The following is a 17,956-nucleotide window of genomic DNA, read 5'->3' as shown; positions in this document are numbered from 1 at the left end:
ATTGCTGAGAGGGAAATCAAAAGGCAATTATGGCTCAATTCTATGTGATGTCATTTGTGTGAAGATGTGGGGAGGTTGTTTTGAACTCCAGCCCTGGTGAACTCCCTCGGGAGGGCTCAGCTCCCTCTGATCCTCAGCTGAATTTTCCCACTGAGCATCTGTGTGACCTTGGCTGGGACCTCTGAGAAAAGCACTACATTGTGAGCAAAAGCTGTGAGGAAAACAAGTCAACTCGGGCTGTACAAGATGCAAAAGGTGAAATTGCAGACAGGGGCAAGATTGCTGAGAAGGGGACACTTAACAGCTCAAGGACTTGCAGGGAAAACACATCAAAGCTGCAAGCTGTGAAATTTTCAGGTAAAAAATAACACAGGAGGGGGAGCTCAGCAGCAGCAAAGAGGTGGTGATGCTCAGCTCTGGGGCTTGCAGCCCTGGGATTCTACTGGGCTTATTAGGGAATAAATCACTGCCTTTCCTTTTGAGTGTGCCCTGTTTGAAGAGCATCTTTTCATGCCCAACTGCAGCGGCCCCCAAGGGTTACACCTCTTGACTCTATCTGGATTTCTTTCATACTTGGCATGAGATTGGTTACTCTTCCTGCCCACTCCTGGTTACTCTTCCTGCCCACACACCTCTGGATGTAAACCAGGGACACCCTAAATAAACCTGGAGAGAGCTCAGGTGTTGCTGCAGGTGGTTGTAGCTGGTGGTCAGACCCACCTGAGATTCTGTTGTTATTCTGCTTACTCTAAGAAACCTCACCACTGGCTTCCAGGATGAGCAGAAGTTCCAACAATAGATCTGAAAGGTAATTTGATAATCTTAGGAAAGGTGTCTTAGATACATACCATGAAAATGGATACCAATTTATTAAGTGTACAGAAGACACTAACATTCATATAAGCCATTAAACATGATTATATTTTCCCCTTATTGATTCAATTATGATCTGCTGTACCTTTTTGCTTATTATCTAATTATAGATCAGTATAATTTTCTCTTTATTAGCACAATTATGGTCTGTAATTTTATAAATGTCTTGGAGAAATCAGAGCCAATGAGAAGATATAGCCAGTTAAAATATAAAGGTATTATTATTATTTCTTTTGAATGTTCACATATTCTTAATTCCTTGTGGTATTACATAACTCAGTATTTTGTCTCATACAGGGATCAGGTTCAATAAAGACAATAAAAAATGACTAATTTGTACACAGTATGTCTTGCATGACATTATTATGGCTTGGTGTTTACCTTGTAAGAAAATAGGCAAAACTGGAGTGTCAGCAAAGAGCTCATTGTGTGTGAGATTTTCAAAGCTATTAAATTATAAGTTAGATTTCACAGATTTCTGCAGATGGTTAATTAATTGATTATATCACTCTTTTTCCATTTCTGTTTCCTGTTCCTCTCCTATAAGCAGTAAAGCTCTAATTGTTTAAAATGAAGATATCTGAATAATTGCCATGATCAACTACCCACTGCAGTTTGAAGTTCATGGTATCATATCCTCTCATACCAAACTCTGGGAATAACTAAGAGGTTTGGTGCATCAATGAGCTCATTTGAATCTCTTCAGTAGAATTTCTATCTGAAAAATGAGAATTTTTCCTGATCCTCCCAGTTCTCACTCTTTATTTTAGGCTTTGCCACTAATATGATCCTCCAGCTTTCAGATTCTGCATCCACAAGGGAAGCAACATGTTGAATGAACGATGCCATAAGGATGTTCAAAGGTTTAGCTTAAGCCACTGCTGTTTTCAGATTTCAATTCCATCCAGCCTGGTGAAAGTAGGGATGAAAAAATTGAGCCTGACATCAGGACCTGCTGGGACCTGCAGGTGGGAAGTTACAGAGGAAACAAGTCCAGTGTGCCCCAGTCCACAGTCCCATGAATGGGTCACAGCACCTGAATATGTCCCAACCACGGATTTTAGCAGAAATAATCAGGTGTTTGGCATGAGGTAACATTTCAGATTCAGTGGTGCCCTGTTGTAGGTGTGAGGCCTGTGGGACAGGAGGTTTGAGGGGTCACTGCAGCCCCTGTGCACCTTCCAAGGGCTTTGCTCAAGCTGGAGGAAGACAGTGTTGATGGAGAGGTGTAAAAGATGTAGATGTGGCATTTATGGATGGGATTTAGTGGTGGGCTTGGCAGGGCTGGCTTAGTGCTTGGCCTTGATGACCTTAGACATCTTTTCCAATAATATTAATTCTGTGTTGGTCAACATCAGGACACATTTTCTTTTCCTCACTATCACTGCACCAGGGCAAAACTAAAAAATATTTTAGAGCCGGTTTTCCTTTATTTTCTGTAAATCCCATCAGATTTGATCTCTTTGCCTTTGTGTTTCATGAAAGAAAATAACTTTGGGAAAAACAGACGACCCTGGAAGAGGTTGTGCTTATTTTGTCACCAGTGGGGCAGCACACTCTGCCCTCTGCCACAGGGTCATGCCCAGAGCCCGTGAGGCTCCTGAAAGCTCAGGCTCTGCTGCAGACACACCAGAGCAGCAAAATTCTCAAGACTGAGTGACTTTTGAACAGAAGGCCCCTTCCTTCTGTGGGTGTCCAAGTGTTGTGGAGTCAGGAAAATCTCATGACAAACATCTGTGCCAGTTTTTTGGGAAGACACCATGATTGGTGAGTGCCAGGTAATCCATCACAGGAGCATCTGCCTGAGCCACAGCCTTGGCAGAACAGGTGGCTCAGTGTTCAAATACAGGAGACTCCCTCTGGTCTTCCTATATGTTCATATATTGAGTATGTAACATTAATTGAAAGGTAAGATGATGTTCAAAGTGGGGTGATCTGTATGAATTTTGAGGATACAAGTCAAAGCATTAAGGTCATATTGATTCCAACAATGTCCTTATGACATTAATGAAGTAAAACTATTAGGGAACATTATATTATAAAGGAGACACAATTATTCTACATTAGTTTAATAACAGTGCATTCTGCTCTTGATTATCCCACCCTGTGCAGATCCCTGATGGATTCACATACCCCATCACTTTCTCCTTCCTTCCTCTCACCTTTGCACAAAGGAAATTGTGCAAACCTGAGACAACACTACCTTGTCCCAACCCCTTTTCCTCTATCATGTAGGAGCATTTTAACACTGAAAACCATCCATAAGTGTATTTTCCCCTAGCAGGACTTGCAGCAGGTCAAAACAGGGGTGGAAAACTTCAGTGCAGGGATAGAGAACGTGGCACTGTGAGCAGAGCTCTCTGACCTGGCTGGGGAGAAGAGGCACTTCCAGTGGTTGCAGGAACCTTATGATTCTCTGCTCACCCTCTCCCTTTTGCCTGAAGGCAAGTTCAGTACAAAATGCACAAAGACAGTCCACAAGCTGAAAAACTTTCTGTTTAAGTTATCAGACCAAGGATACTGGGAGATTTAAAGATGTGCCCCAGATCATAAAAAGGACTGAATTGCATTCAGACACCCAGGACTGTAAGACCTCATCCTTTTCAGTTTGTTTTAAATACCTCACTTTTACAGCTGCAGTGCAGTAGGTTTTCTCTCAAAAAACTAAAGGCTTTTTGATGATAATCTTGAATAAAAGCAGCATTTCCATCTATTTTCCACAGTGAACAGTCAAGCCCTTGGCAATCAGAGGTTGCATTTTCTAGAGGTCACCAAAAGAAGGTAGTGCAGAATCTCTCTGGGTTCCTGAGCCACAGCATGGGGAAGGAAAGCCCTTGGGAGCAGCCTGTGGGAGCCACCACCACAGCTGTGGAGCTTCTGTGCACCATAATCCATCAGGATAAAGGTGGCAGCGAGGATTCAGTCTGGAAACGGCTTCAGGAGGCACAAATGGAACATCTTGGCACAAATCTCTGTGCCTTCCTTTTTGCCAAGGCAGCAACTCGCTCGTGCTGAAGAAAACCCACAGGTAGGTGGGTGGGTGGTGCTGAGTGAGTTTTACAGGGATTGCCTCCCAGTGCCCATCCCACAGAACAACAGTTTCCATAAAATAGAAGCAGAGAATCACGAAGTTTGGAACAGACTTTAGCCTCTTCCCAGGGCCCCTGGAGGGATACAGCACCATGGCTAAGGCTTGCTCACTGAAAGCATTCAAGGGAGTTTAATTTTTGTGTTCAAGCAGGAAAAAAAAAAAAAAAGCAGCAAATCTCATGCCCAGCTGCTGAAAACATGGAAGGTTTTGAATGTTGCACAAAGAAATGGAAGTGCCTGTGGTGTTGCTGTTGTGATCAAGCACACTTGCACCTATATCAAATATGAGCTGTCCTGCCCAGTGAAAGGGCATTTACCAGTGTTTAGGATTTAACCACGTGAAAAGTGAAAACCAATTTGTTAACCCTCCTGTGCTGCCTTTTCTCTCCTCCTCCTTTTGTTCCACTGCCCTCCCAGTGCCCAAATTTTAGCTGGCTATTCATGATGCCAAAATATCTGCAGTGATGTCCTCACATGCAGAGTATAAAAAATAGTCTCTCCAGTAAATTTTAACAGCAGCCATAAAACAGTGAAATAAAATAACACGAAGGAAAGCAATCAATAAAAATCTGTACAAAAATTAAGTATTGGTGCATGAAATAGGAAAAGGGGCTTGAATCCAAGTGTTTTATAGAGAAACCTTGAAGCCATTTCCAGAGAAGATGGGCAGGGAGTAAAATTCATCAATTGTAGCTGAGATAATTTTACTAGAACAGACAGGAAAAAAGATGTTTGACCAAAGGGAATGTAAGTGAATGGATCCAGCTCTTTCCATGCTTCCCAAATCATTGTCCTTTTGGGCTTAAGTGCTCCCAGTGTGTCACCATGCAAATGATTTTAAGCTAATGCTGAGACAGGTGTTTAGTTTGGGCTCATGACAATGGGGATTCAGTCTTTGCTGCATGACAATGGGGATTCAGTCTTTGGGATAAGGAGAGAGCTTCTCCAAACTGTGAGAAAAAAATAAAAATTTTAAAAAAAGGGGGCAAAATGCAGTGTGCATAACACCAGATTCCTCAGAACAGGCTCTTGTTGCTCTCACCACCTGCCCAACCTGTGACTGCAGCCCTGGTGTGTCTGTGAGTACCTCCCTATCCCAACACTCCAGACATGTCCAACTCATCCCTGCAAACAAACCCAAAGACCACGTGGAGGGCAAGCAGAGAAACACAGAATCCCAGAATGGTTTGGGGTAGAAGGGACCTTAAAGATCATCCAGCGCTACCCCCTGCCATGGGCAGGGACACCTTCCACTATCCCAGGTTGCTCCAAGCCCTGTCCAACCTGGCCTTGGACACTCCCAGGGATGGGGCAGCCACAGCTTCCCTGGGCCAGGACCCCACCACTCTCACAGGGCAGAATTTCTTCCCCATGTCCAATCTAAACCTGCTCTCCCAGCTCCAGCCTCTGGTTGTGTGGGCTTTGGTGTCTGCTCTGTGGGCTGAGAGCACTTCCCCTGAGCAGTGTGGGGTTCCTGCCTAAGCAGCTGGAGAGATTTTCGAGCTCTTCCTTTGGTAACTGGCATTCTGGATATGGCATTGCTGTTGCTATCAAATAGCTGTTCATCAGGCATGTTGCTGTCTGTCTGGGATGCCTCATTTGAGCCACAGTGTGAGCCAGGAGCCCAAGGTTCTGTGGGTATTAAGTGGAGATTTTCCAGCTTAGCCATTTCCATTACATAAGCAGATTCAACAGCAGAGCCTACAGAGGTTCTCCTGTGCCTCTGTGGATATTTATTCAATAAAGTGGCTCAAAGAAAGACATATTGCAGCTCCTCCTCCTCCTCACCCAAGGATCCTGAATGAAAAAACAGTCTGCTAAAGCCAACAGCCTCACCTGAATAACAGGGGTGAGATTTCCAAGCATGGTAAACCCAAAATATCTGCTGGAAACAACAGTGACACCACAGTGAACTCATGAGTGATGATAACCAGCATTTGACATGGCAAACCTCCAGAGGCTCACACAGAGCAAACCTTTCCCTTGGAAAGCTGTACTGGGTCACTCCATGACTGGGTTTCCAGTCATGATCTTTGTGTAATGTGAAGAAGATCAGCTGGGAGCAACCTTAGTGAAAAAAAGCTTTCCCTTTAAGTTGTGGCATCTTGTGGGAGCAGAAGGACTCTGCACACACACTGAAAACCACAAAGCAACACTTGTCAGCACATGCAGTGCACAGCCAAAGGAATGTGAGGCAACAGGAGGTGGCAAAGTTGTGTGGAACTGTTTATGGGAAGCTCCTTCCCATACACTGAGGAACAGAGAGGTGTTTGCCCAAGACAGGATCAGCCAGAAATGGAGTGTGGGGCTTTTGGCAGGAGCTGGCATCTCACCAGCAGTGAAGACAAGAGGTAGCATGAGGGCAGGCACCGAGGAAGGGTCACTGAGATGGGAGCAGGAAGGACTCTGGCCCCACCACCACGCAATAAGCCCATCCTGTCACAGTTATTAGCATGTCTCCCTTTGACAGGATGCCTGAAGAGCTTCTCCACGGGACAGCTGCTCTGCTGCATCACGTCAGGGCACAGGGGGGAGCTATTAATGACTCCTAATGCGATACCTTCTGTCCTGACAATGCATCCATTCCATGCCATTAGCAGTCCTTAAGCTCTGGATCAGGGATATTGATATCCCAAGCACTGCACTTCCCCCTCCTGCAGCAATGTGCACTTAAACCATTAGACAAAGACTCAAATTGCTCTTTGGTTCACAGGAAAATTATGACATTTCAAACCTGAGCATCCACACCTCCAGTGCATGCTGAAAGGAATGTGAGTTTTTCATCTTCCAGGTATCCACCTACTCTTGGGTTAATGGCCGAGTGTTACAACCAGCTTTTCAAAAATATAGCCCAAATTTTTTCTGCTCATTTTCCTGGCAGACTGCTTGCATCACTTCAATTTAGGAAGCAAACCATTTTACAATAATCACAGACATGTAAATGAGGCCCAAAAAATGGTGTTTATTCTGCTGCTTTCCAAATTTAAGCTGACCTAAATAATTTAATATGAAATGTACAGCAACAGGAACACAACTGGGTGCAAAAATATGGGAACACATTGAATTTGTTCTACAGAATTGTTACTCCTCCTCCTGCATGTACTGGAAGTGCTGATGCAACATTTACTGTGGGGGCACTGCAAAAACAATGCAGACCTTCTCCACATTCCCTCCATTTAGAGAAAGGACAGCATGAAAACTGGACACATGATTATTCTCTGAGTGGGTGTTTCATACACAATTGTCAAGGGTTTGCTCTCTCCAACACCCTGAAAGGAGGTTGGAGCCAGGTGGGGTTGGTGACTCAGATAACAAGTGACAGGACCAGAAGAAATGTCCTCAAGTTGCCCTAGGGGAAGTTAGATGAGATGGTAGGAAAGATTTCATCACTGAAAGGGTTGTCTGGCACAGGATCAGGCTGGAACAGTGGACTCACCATCCCTGGAAATGTTCAAAAAATGTGTGGAGGTGGCACTTGAGGACATGGGTCAGAATGGTTCAACTCGATCATCTTGGAGGGCTTCTCCAGCCTCAATGACTCCATGATTGTATGACAGAAGGATGTCCCCAGTTAATGTATTAAATTGTTGCTGACAGATTCTTTCTGCTAAGATGAAAATATAGTTTCCTCTGGGAAAGAGCAGGGCAAGCAGAGTGGAGGACCGACCCCACCAGCAGCAGTTTCTGTGCTGCCTCAGACACCACCCAGCAGTCATGGCAGGAGGAGCTGATGGAGACGTGTCAGCTCAACCCAGCTGAGCTCAGATGCTCCATCCAGCCATCAACACTGTCTCCAGCTTCGTGAGCAAAGCACTAATCAACGCCTGAACTGATGGGTTATAATTAGAGAGTGATCAAAGCACATCAGGCAGGTAGACCTGCCATCAGGGTGCTCACCAATCCTTTTGAGCAAGCTGGGAAGGAGCCTGGAGTTTCTCCATTCTGAAGCAGGAGGGGTGGGAAGCTGGAACAAAGGACCTTCATCTCAGATGTGTGTTTGCTGTCCATGGTTATGGATAGCTGCTCCCCAGACCTGCTCCAGTGGGAGTCAGGAATCTCCCTGTGCTTCAGTGGGCCATAGGGAAAGGTTGTAGACAACATCATTTGTTCATTTTACCATTTTTTCCTCTAATTCACCAGTCAAGGAAAAGAAAACAACCCTTTCTCTTATTTTTTTTTTCCATTCTACACTTTTCCAAAGCTTTTTTTCAGAAATACCAGCATTGGTCTTCAGAGTATTTTGTCCTGTTTATGTAACAATGTATTTCCTCCAGAATAAACCAAAGCAGAATAATAATCATCTTCCTGAATTTCAGCAAGAACATTTCATATGTTAAACCACAATAAAATAAATAAAACTTAAGTGAGTTTAAATGCATTAATCCACTTCCACGAGGACTCAGGTGTTCTCTTGGACCAAGACTAAGAGTCATTCTTCAGCCATGAACTGGACTGAAGGACAAAGATGAAGGAATGAGACACCTCAGCATTCCTTTGTTGAGAAAATCCTATAGGAATATTCCCTGCATAAATATAATGCTACTTTTGCCCCAAAGCACTTTACTCCTTCACTGCTTCAGTAAGTGTCTTTTAAAATCTTTTTGCTCTCAGGTCCAAACCCACAGAAGTGAAATCAAAGATTCCTTCTATCAAGTTCAGCAGGTCAGTGTTTCAGACACAGCCTGAGGATGAATAACTCAGAAGGGTTATGGACTCCCAGTCCCTGGAGAGTGTCAAGGACAGGCTGGATGGGGCTCTGAGCAACCTGCTGTGGTGGAAGGTGTCCCTGCCCAGGGCAGGAGCTTGGAATGAGATGAGCCTGAAGGTCCCTTCCAACCTAAAACATTCTATAATTCTATTATTCTATGAAAAAAGCTTTCACAGTCTCAGGAACAGCCCCAGCATTGGACTGGCAGCCCCTCTCTAGTTACAGTCCCATTCTATATGAGCAGTAAATGAATATGTAGTTTGCAGGAGATTGTGTTCAGCACTCCCAGCAGTGCCAGCTGCATTGCTGGTAATAACAGCCTGTTCTTCAGAACTGAGCAAAACAGAAAATGCAATTAATTTTATTTGAGAATTCTGTCTGAGCACGTTTGCCACCCCTTTCATTTCCCTGCCACATCAGAAGATACACTCTGACCAACGTCACTTACCCTGGAGACACAGAAGAAAGGGAATAAATATTATTATTGGTGCCTGACTATTCACTCTGTGTAAATGCATTATATGCTTTGCTTGGCTTCATCAGAATAGAAAAAGCAAGACAAACTTGCATTTTTTTTTCTGTACACACTTTCCTTTTGCCTGTTTTTCCAAAATTTTGCAGAGTACATATTGAAAACTTTTCTTTCTAGTTGTGCACCTCTAGCTATTGTCTTGGAGCAAAAATTCAGACATATCCAGCACAAGCTGCACCTCGAGGTTTCAGAACCAGAGCTGCTGCAAAGGACCTGTCACTTTATCTTTTTGCACATGCCCTGGCAGTCTGATCTTTCCTATTTCTTCTGAAAACCTCAGGTAAAATGCTATCTTATAAATGAATTAATGAAAAACAGCTGCAGTTCTGAGCAGAGCTGGTTGCTGGGAAGGGAAATTCCTGTGTTTGCTCCAGCAGATACCTGATCTGCTGCATTGGAATAACCATAAACCACCAGGCTGTGCTGTTGCCCTTAAGCAATACCCATCACCACAGAGCTGGGCTGATGTGCTCATCTCGGGGCTGCTCTGAAATCCTAGAAAACCAGAAAGAAAACAGGCCCCTCACACTCATTTCCCTTCTGGTTATACAGCTCAGCGTATTTCACTTTGAAAATCACCAGCAGCGTTTGCTGGCCATGAAATTCAGGTACAAAAAAGAAAAACATAAAATAAAGAGTAAAAATGAAATTATTAAAATAATGAAAGTTAAATAAGGAAAGATAATTAAATTAAAATAAAAAAAATAAAATAAAACAAATAAAAAATAAAATAAAATAAAATAAAATAATAAAATAAAAAATAAAATAAAAAATAAAATAAAATTAAATTAAAATAAAATAAAATAAATAAAATAAAAAAAAATAAAATAAAAAAATTAAATTAAATTAAATTAAAATAAAATAAATAAAATAAAATAAAAATAACATAAAAAATAAAATAAAATTTAAAAATAAAATTAAATAAAATAAGGAAAGTAAGATAATAAAAATAAAATAATCAAAAAATAAATCAGCCATCAGGACAGGCTTAAGAAACAAACTCTGCACAGCTGACCCAAGAACTGGTGTTACACTCAGTGCAATTTCCAGCAAAGCTTCCATTACTTTCATAGCTGCAGCTCATTTTCACTACTGCATTTCTTCCCTCTATATCGATCACTGCAGTTTTTCAAAACCCTGTATTATTTAAAAAATCAAGAATCTTCTGAGGAGAGAGCTCTGAGGATGCCTTGGATGAGCAGAGATTAATGAAGATCTTGCACATCCTGTCCCTTTGCAGTTGGAACCTCAATGCTTCTTGCACCACACTAACCCTTTGAATCTTGTGAATGGTGCTGCCTAACCCATAATTTATTCAGAATATCTTTCAGATTACCCTTTTTGATAATTTAGACATGACCTATTTATTTTTCTTGCTACCTTCTAAGCAGATTTAATCTCTTCAGGCTCCCCATTAGACAGTTTCTAAGCCAATCTCAACTACACTGAGAAGAATTTTTTCTACAGGACTGATGACCTCAGACAGTGATGTGACTCAAAATTACTTTTCCACTATGTATGACTAAAGAGATATGGTAACTGCAGAGATGTTTTAACTGCAGAGATATGGTAACTGCAGGGAAGTAATAACATTTTTCATTAAATGAAGAATGTGCAAGAATGGCCATGCAGAGTTTGAGCAGAGGTATATCAACAAGTCAGAGAATCAGGGAATCACAGAATGGTTTGGGTTGGGAGGGACCTTAAAGATCATCTCATCCCACCTCCTGCCATGGGCAGGGGCACCTTCCACCAGCCCAGGTTGCTCCAAGCCCTGTCCAACCTGGCCTTGGACACTCCCAGGGATGGAGCAGCCACAGCTTCTCTGGGCACCTGTGCCAGGGCCTGCCCACCCTCATAGGAAGGATTTCTTCCCCATATTTAATCTAAACCTCCCCTCTTTTGGTTTAAAGCCATTTCTCTTTGCCCTGTCACTCCAGGCCCTTGTAAAAAGTCCCTCTCCGGTGTCTTTGTCGCCTTCTTTCAGGTACTGGAAGGTCACAATTAGGTGTCTCTGGAGCCTTCTCTTCTCCAGGCTTAACAATTCCAACTCTCCCAGCCTTCCCTCACAGCAGAGCTGCTCCATCCCTCTACTCATCTCTGTGGCCTCCTCTGGACTTGCTCCAAATACATGGGAAGTTTGCAAAAGTAAAGTAGAAGGGCAAGCAAAACATAAACTGGTACAAGGAAAACTTCCCAGCCAGCAAAAAATGGAGTCTCATAAGAGGTGATGGGTTTGCCTCTTATTGCCACCCAGAGCTTTTCCTTCCTTAAATTCATCCAAGCACTTTTTGTGACCTTATACAGATGCAGCATCCAGAACATCTGGCCACAGGATCCATTGCAGTGGGACATGAGCCATGAAAAATTATTCCTTTGGTTTGTTTTTGAACCCACCACCTGCTAATTGTCCAGGGGATAAAGGAACAAGCAAACTGGCTGAGATTCCAGGCTGGATCCTGATACTTTCCCTCAAGAAACTGGGTAATTCCATACAACCAGTTCCATGGTTTGTGCCACAAGAGACAAGACCATCCCACAACACAAAACTAAACCCCAAATCTTTCAACTGAGATGAAATAACTCAAGAGTCAAATTTGGAGAGGATTTAGTTGAATTTTAGTCTCCACATTATGAAACATTTGACTTTTTATTTTCTTAATATTCCCAAACATTTTAGGATTCTTCCCCAACTACCCTTCAACTTTTCCCTTGGCTCTGGGGAGCTTTTCCAGGCTCTGTGCTTTCCTCCTCCTCAGTTGATGCAACACACACTGTCCTCTATTTTCCCTCAAAGTACTCCAAGAATAAAAGCTTTTAGCTCAGCTCAAAAAGAAGAAACGGAAAGGCTCCTTTTTCTTTCATGCACCTCAGTGGGAATACACTGGATCAGGAATTGTTGTAACACAAGAAACACAACTCGGGTTATTCAGCTCCCAGTGGGGAGCTGGGCCCATCCTGCCTGTGGATCACACTTCAGTGGCACATTACACACTGCACAGTTGCTGTGCCTCCTGAAATAACCTCCCAAAGGACACCACCAGATTTTTAGCTACTGAAAATCACAGTTGCACTTCAGAGCCTGTTTGTGTCCATCTCTTTAGCTGAGATGTGAATCTGTCCTTTCAGAAAGAGGATAATTATGTGTTGGATGTTTCCAGATTTCCTCCTGTCTAAATTATCGACAAGTAACTCCTGCTGTGTCAAGTCCAGTGTTAGAAACACTGATAAATGTGAATATTGAACTCCAGAACATTTAGAAAGTGGTGAAAGACGGAGAAATCCTCCCCTCTCCCTGTTTGCAATGGTTACAAGTCTTGCCCCACAGATCTGTTGAATTCCAGCAGCAAAGTTCCCGGAATAAAAACCAACCTAAGGAGATCACTCAGTGGTAGTTTTAGAAGGTTTATGATCCAATCAATCACCAAAGCCCATTACAGAAATTTGAAAATTACAGGCTAAAAGGTAAATTTCTGCCATGGATTAAAGACTATTCATGAGGTAGAGAAAAGAAAGAAGACAAAAAGATCTAATTCCTGACATAGAGAGAGGTTAATATGGAGTGCCCCGAGACTTGCTGCCGGGCCTGATTTTTTGTCCCTTTAAATCCCTGGCATAAAGCAAAAAGTCCTGGCTTAGTCAGCAAATATTCTGCACTCCTTTACTGCAATAAATACTCATTCTTGCCTTAGCTCAGGCTGCTGTGCCTCAGATTGGAACAGCACCCACCAGACTCTCAGGGCACTCAGGGAGGAAGCTCAATCTCCATGTGGTTCCACTTCAGTAGAAATGGCCCAAGGGGGGAATCTGTATTACTTGTGATTGCTCATAAATCAGAACAAAGACAATTTTTCTTTTAAGCATTCCATGAGTCTGAAGCTCTGCAAGGCAGATAAAACATATTTTTTCCCTTGTATATAGAAAAAAAAAAAAGTGGGAACCATGCTGCTGCTGTGGAAAACATTGCTATTATTTCTGAAAGAATGGCACGAAGCATCAAAAAGATTCTTTAAATAAAAAGTAAAGACTTAAAGGTTTAAGTGATACCATGCATGTATGCAGATATTCAGCATAGAATTAAATATATATATATATGTGTGTGTGTGTGTGTGTGTGTATATATCTATATATGTGTATATATCTATATATATGTATATATCTATATAGATATATATCTATAGATAGATAGATAGATAGATAGATAGATAGATAGATAGATAGATAGATATACACATATACAGCTCATTTTCCACCTGAAAAAAATAGCAAAGGAAGTTTCACCCAGATGAAGATTCATGAATCTACCAATACAGACACTAGTGGATTCAGACATGGTTGTTTAACAATTAAAAAAAAATAATCCTACCAAAGCAGTAGAAATGTCTGGTTATTCTTCAAAACCAGCCAAAAATGGTTGATGTTCTTCAAGTGATTGCCAGCAAAAAAAGATAAAGCCCTGATGGAAATCAACAGTTGGTATCCACCCTTAAAGGAATTCAGGACTCTCACTGATTATATTGGTATTGGTAAGAATATCAATAATTTTTTTTAAATTTTGTTCACCATATTTTTAAAATATGGATTTTTCAGCACCTCCTTTCTCCTTTGGCTTGTTCTCAACTAGAAGGATTATGGTAAGACTGAGGGTAACAGTTTATTTTGTTAAACATGTAGCATCTCTCTTGCCTTCAATGCCTCAGTGTGACTTAGCTGATAAAACCAGAGTTTAATTAAGCTAGAGAGGCCTACTAGACATAACAAACCCCAGAACATCTGTTTGCTGGAGCAGGCTGATACCTTCTGCCTATTTCTTTCCCTTCTGAATATGCTCAACAAAAATCAGGTGTTTTTCACAGCACAGTTCCTTAAGACTTACTCTATCAAGTCCAGATCTCTACTATTATAAAAAAATCATTATACATTATTTCACTCATTGCTTTATTAAGTATAATCTTGTAGTTTCTTGCCCACTTTCCTCCTGATGGAAGAGCATTTGACAATCTCACCCACTCGTGATTAAAAACCTTCCTCCCCTTTCCAGACAGATGTATAGTAAAATTTGATTCTGAATTTTATCTTTCTTCTTATATTCTCCCTTCCTGGGTTGTTCTTTATGGTTAGATTTATAAAAAGGAAACATCTGCATTAGCTGCACCATATTTCTAAGCCAAGCCAATCTGTTTCAGTCTATCAGGCTTTTGGGGGGATAAGAAATCATTTCATTTCCCCCCATCATCCAAGTGAACCTTGTCCACCCTGTCCCTATTTGAGAGCATCACTCTTGATGTGGAAGGATCAGAAATACCCATCATTATTTCACTTTATTTCTTTGAGGTCAGGCTGATGGAGTGCAAAGCACCAAAAGTGAGAGTGTCAGGACTTAAAAAATAAATACTTATTGAAAAATACTTATTCTGCACAGCAGTGAAGGTCCACTGGACTGTCCAGAGTCAGTCCTTCTGCCTTCCTCCCTCTGGCCTCATCCACCCCTTTTCAGCTTTGTTTTGGGGCAGAGAAATGAGGGCAGAGCATTTCTTGAACCGGAGAAACTCTGGGGACAGGGATAAAGAAGCAAAGGGAATAAACCCCTTCCAGGGCCATTGGTGCAAAGTAGGACTGGGATGTCCTGGAGGGAATTTCAAGATCCAATTTGTCCCATCACTAGATGGTCTGCTAAAGTAGGCTCTTTGCATGGCACTGAGATGGGCAGAACTGGGTACCCAGACTCCTTTTTTTCCACCATTCTGGCTGATTTCCTTCTTTTCTTTGCAGCTTTGCTCCAGTATTCCCATCTGCCAGGTGGGAAGTGAACTGATTTGATTCCAGGCAGGAAGCAACTGTTCTCCCTGTCCAGACCCACACGTCCCAGTGCACACACACCTCTCAGTGGAAACTTCTCCAGATGTATTTTCTCTTCAGAAAGCTGCTTTGTGTAAGTCCATATTGACTGAAAGGATTTTCAGGGGAAAATACATCCAAATTAAAATCAGCCACTTTAAAAACATGGAAGGAAAATTGCTGTGTAACAGTCACACTTCTGCCAGAGAAAACCAGGTGTAGAAAGGGAAGAAAAGCCTTTCTAAGCATTTTACAGCTGGGAAAGCCTGGGAAATTTATTTTTAAGGATTCTTAGAAATGCAATTATTTACTGCTCTTGCTCACTGAAACAACTGTGCTGGGCATGGAAAAATGCAGAGATGTTTATGCAGAAGTTGAGAAGATGAGGAGCTCTGGGATCCTGACAGACCAGCCTGGCTTCTCCAGGACCCAAAGAACTGAGCAGGAATTGTGGCTGTCCAGCAGCAAATTTATAAAATTAAATTACTCCCAGGAGGGAGAATGCAAAGATGGAACTCCCCCTGCTGTGGGATGGCACGTGTTGATCAGTCAGGTTACCTGCAGCACCAGCCTCGGGGCTGGGTCAGCTAATGAGTAACTTAATTGTGCCACAGCCCATCCCTGGGTGCCACAAGAGCCCTTGGGGTCAGCAGGGAGAGAAGAGGGAAAGGCAAACTAAGCACAACTCCTGTGCCTTGAGGAAGCTGGAGAAGGAACAGCCACTCAGGGCTTGGCTCCAGTGAGCAAAAAATGTTACATTAATAACTGGAATTTGTAACTCTGAAAGCTCTGGGATAACAGCAGTGCCTTGTTGAGCTGTGACCAAGAATTAGCTGAAAACAACCTCTGAGCATCTTCCCCAGCCCCAAAAGCTCATACCCTTCCCAGTACAAGCAAAGAGCATGTTGGGAAGGCACCATGAAGTGATGGGAGATCTCAGAGCCTGAACTTTGCTGATCTCATGGCACGACTGCAGCACAAAAAAAGGACATATTTGAAGCATCCACCTTTTTACCAACTCTTCTGTGCCAGTGGAGGGGCAGGAAATCAGCCCAGATGTGTGTGCTCCATTGGCTGTGTTGGTGACAGCAGGACCAGCTAGAGAGGAAGAGCTGCAAACTGCAGCACCAGTGTGAGTGCATTTCTTAGGGCTGCATTTCTGATGGTTGGAAAACTCCCAGTGGGATCTAGGAGGTGGAGGCAGCTGACATTTAAAACATTTTAATTCCACTTCAGTGTCCTGCTAACACTTTAAAGAGAGTACAAGACACGCAGTTTCCTTCCACACTGTCTAATTTTCATTCACTTTACACCCCCTAATGCTAATTCTCCCTCCAATGGTCCTGTGAATTCTAAGGCTGATATTAATTTTTTTTTATCATGGTAGATTTAGATAATTTCTTTAGATAATTTCTTTTCCTCCTCTGCAGGCCTGCCCTGCCCTTTGCACAGGGGTGACCCCACCTAAGCTGGTGCAAACTTGCACATGTTGTAGATCCCCTCAGTGTCCCCCAGGGTGACACAGAGGTGTCCGTATGTCCTTTCTGTGGTTGTCTAAGATGACCTTTTTCAGTAGTAAAATATAATAGTCAAGTATTGCAATGCATTTAAGTGCTTGTCCATTCTCTAGAGCATCTGGAGCCCTGAGCAACCTGACCTGGTGGGTGTCAGCCCTGCCCACAGCAGGGAGCTGGAACCAGAGGATCATTAAGGTCCTTTCCAACCTTCCATTCCTTTCTGTGATTTATGATTCCTTCCCAGAGTTTGCATTTTCAACAACAAAGAGTGTAGAAAGGACTGACACCACGATGTTTTACTCATCAGCAATTAGATAATTATGTTTTGGGGTTCCCACAGAGGAGGACCCCCCATTTCCAGCTGAACACCTTTGGTTCACGCTCTGTGAGCAGCTCAAGGCCCGGGGCAAGGCATGTCTAGCAGCCTGCCCCAGGCTCAGGGGGGCACCTCAGTTCATCTTCCCAGCTTCTCATGGCTCACTGGAGCTTGGAACACCCTCCAGCTGTTCTGGGCCAGTGCCAGAGGCAAACTCTGCAGGACCAGCAGCCTCGGAGGGCCAGTCCAGAGTGAGGACTAAAGGACATGCAGAGCCCTGGAGGAGGAGCTGGCAGCTCCAGCTGCTGCTGCTCTCAGCCTTTGCCCACTGAAATGTCAGAGCCGTGGAGGTGGCAGCAAATTAGCACAGAAATGAAGGGCAGAGCAGCAGGTCTTTGTTTATTTACTCCATCCTGCCTGTCTGACCCCATCAGCACTTCCATCTCTCCCGCTTTTAACACTCTGTTAAAAGGAAGCAGAAAAGACCAACCTCAAAAGCTGATTTTCCCGTCTGGCTGCTTCTGCCTTGGAATGAAAGAAACTGCCAAAGTAGCCAAACTACTTGTCCCCACAATTGCTGGTTAACCTGTCAGATAACTGGAGGTTAAGGAGCCAGCAACACCACATGACTCCACACACAGGCTATTTTTTATCTGTAAATAATTTACTGAACTAACAGGGCTTTGGCAAACAACTGAATGAACCACACACATTTCTGCTCAGCTGTGTTTACTCATCTGTGCTTTTCCAACTTTGCTGAGACCTTTCCCTGTTGTTGCATATTTTCATAGTCAGTGATAGGACTGAAGTTTTAAAGTCCTTCTGAAATCCTTTCCAAGCTCCAAAAGAAGTACATGTAGATTTAATTGTGTTCTGTAACTGTTTGCAGTTTTAATTCCTGTGGTGGATTCGTCTTTTGAGTGGAATTTAGATGCCATATTGCTTTCATTAGAAATAAAGAAACTTTAAAATCTAATATAATATTGAGGGAGACATCCAGCTCAGATACTGAATTTCCATGGTAGTGCTTGGCTGTGGGTGTGGGACATCAGCTCAGTGACAGGGCACTGCATTTGGTCAGT

At 42.9% G+C, this 17,956-nt stretch overlaps 1 protein-coding gene across 1 annotated transcript in view; it reads right to left on the bottom strand.

Annotated features, from left to right (window-relative positions):
• BCHE (butyrylcholinesterase) overlaps positions 1–17,457 on the bottom strand; it is a 53,825-nt gene extending 36,368 nt beyond the window's left edge. Inside the window, exon 1 of the mRNA XM_071566756.1 lies at positions 17,365–17,457. The gene's annotated coding sequence lies outside the window, so the exon portion shown is untranslated. The remainder of the gene's footprint in view (positions 1–17,364) is intronic.
• Between the last annotated feature and the right edge of the window lie 499 nt (positions 17,458–17,956).

The sequence above is a fragment of the Pithys albifrons genome, chromosome 11, assembly GCF_047495875.1.
Source record: "Pithys albifrons albifrons isolate INPA30051 chromosome 11, PitAlb_v1, whole genome shotgun sequence".
NCBI classification, from domain to species: Eukaryota; Metazoa; Chordata; class Aves; order Passeriformes; family Thamnophilidae; genus Pithys; species Pithys albifrons.
This window is presented reverse-complemented; position numbering and strand designations above follow the sequence as displayed.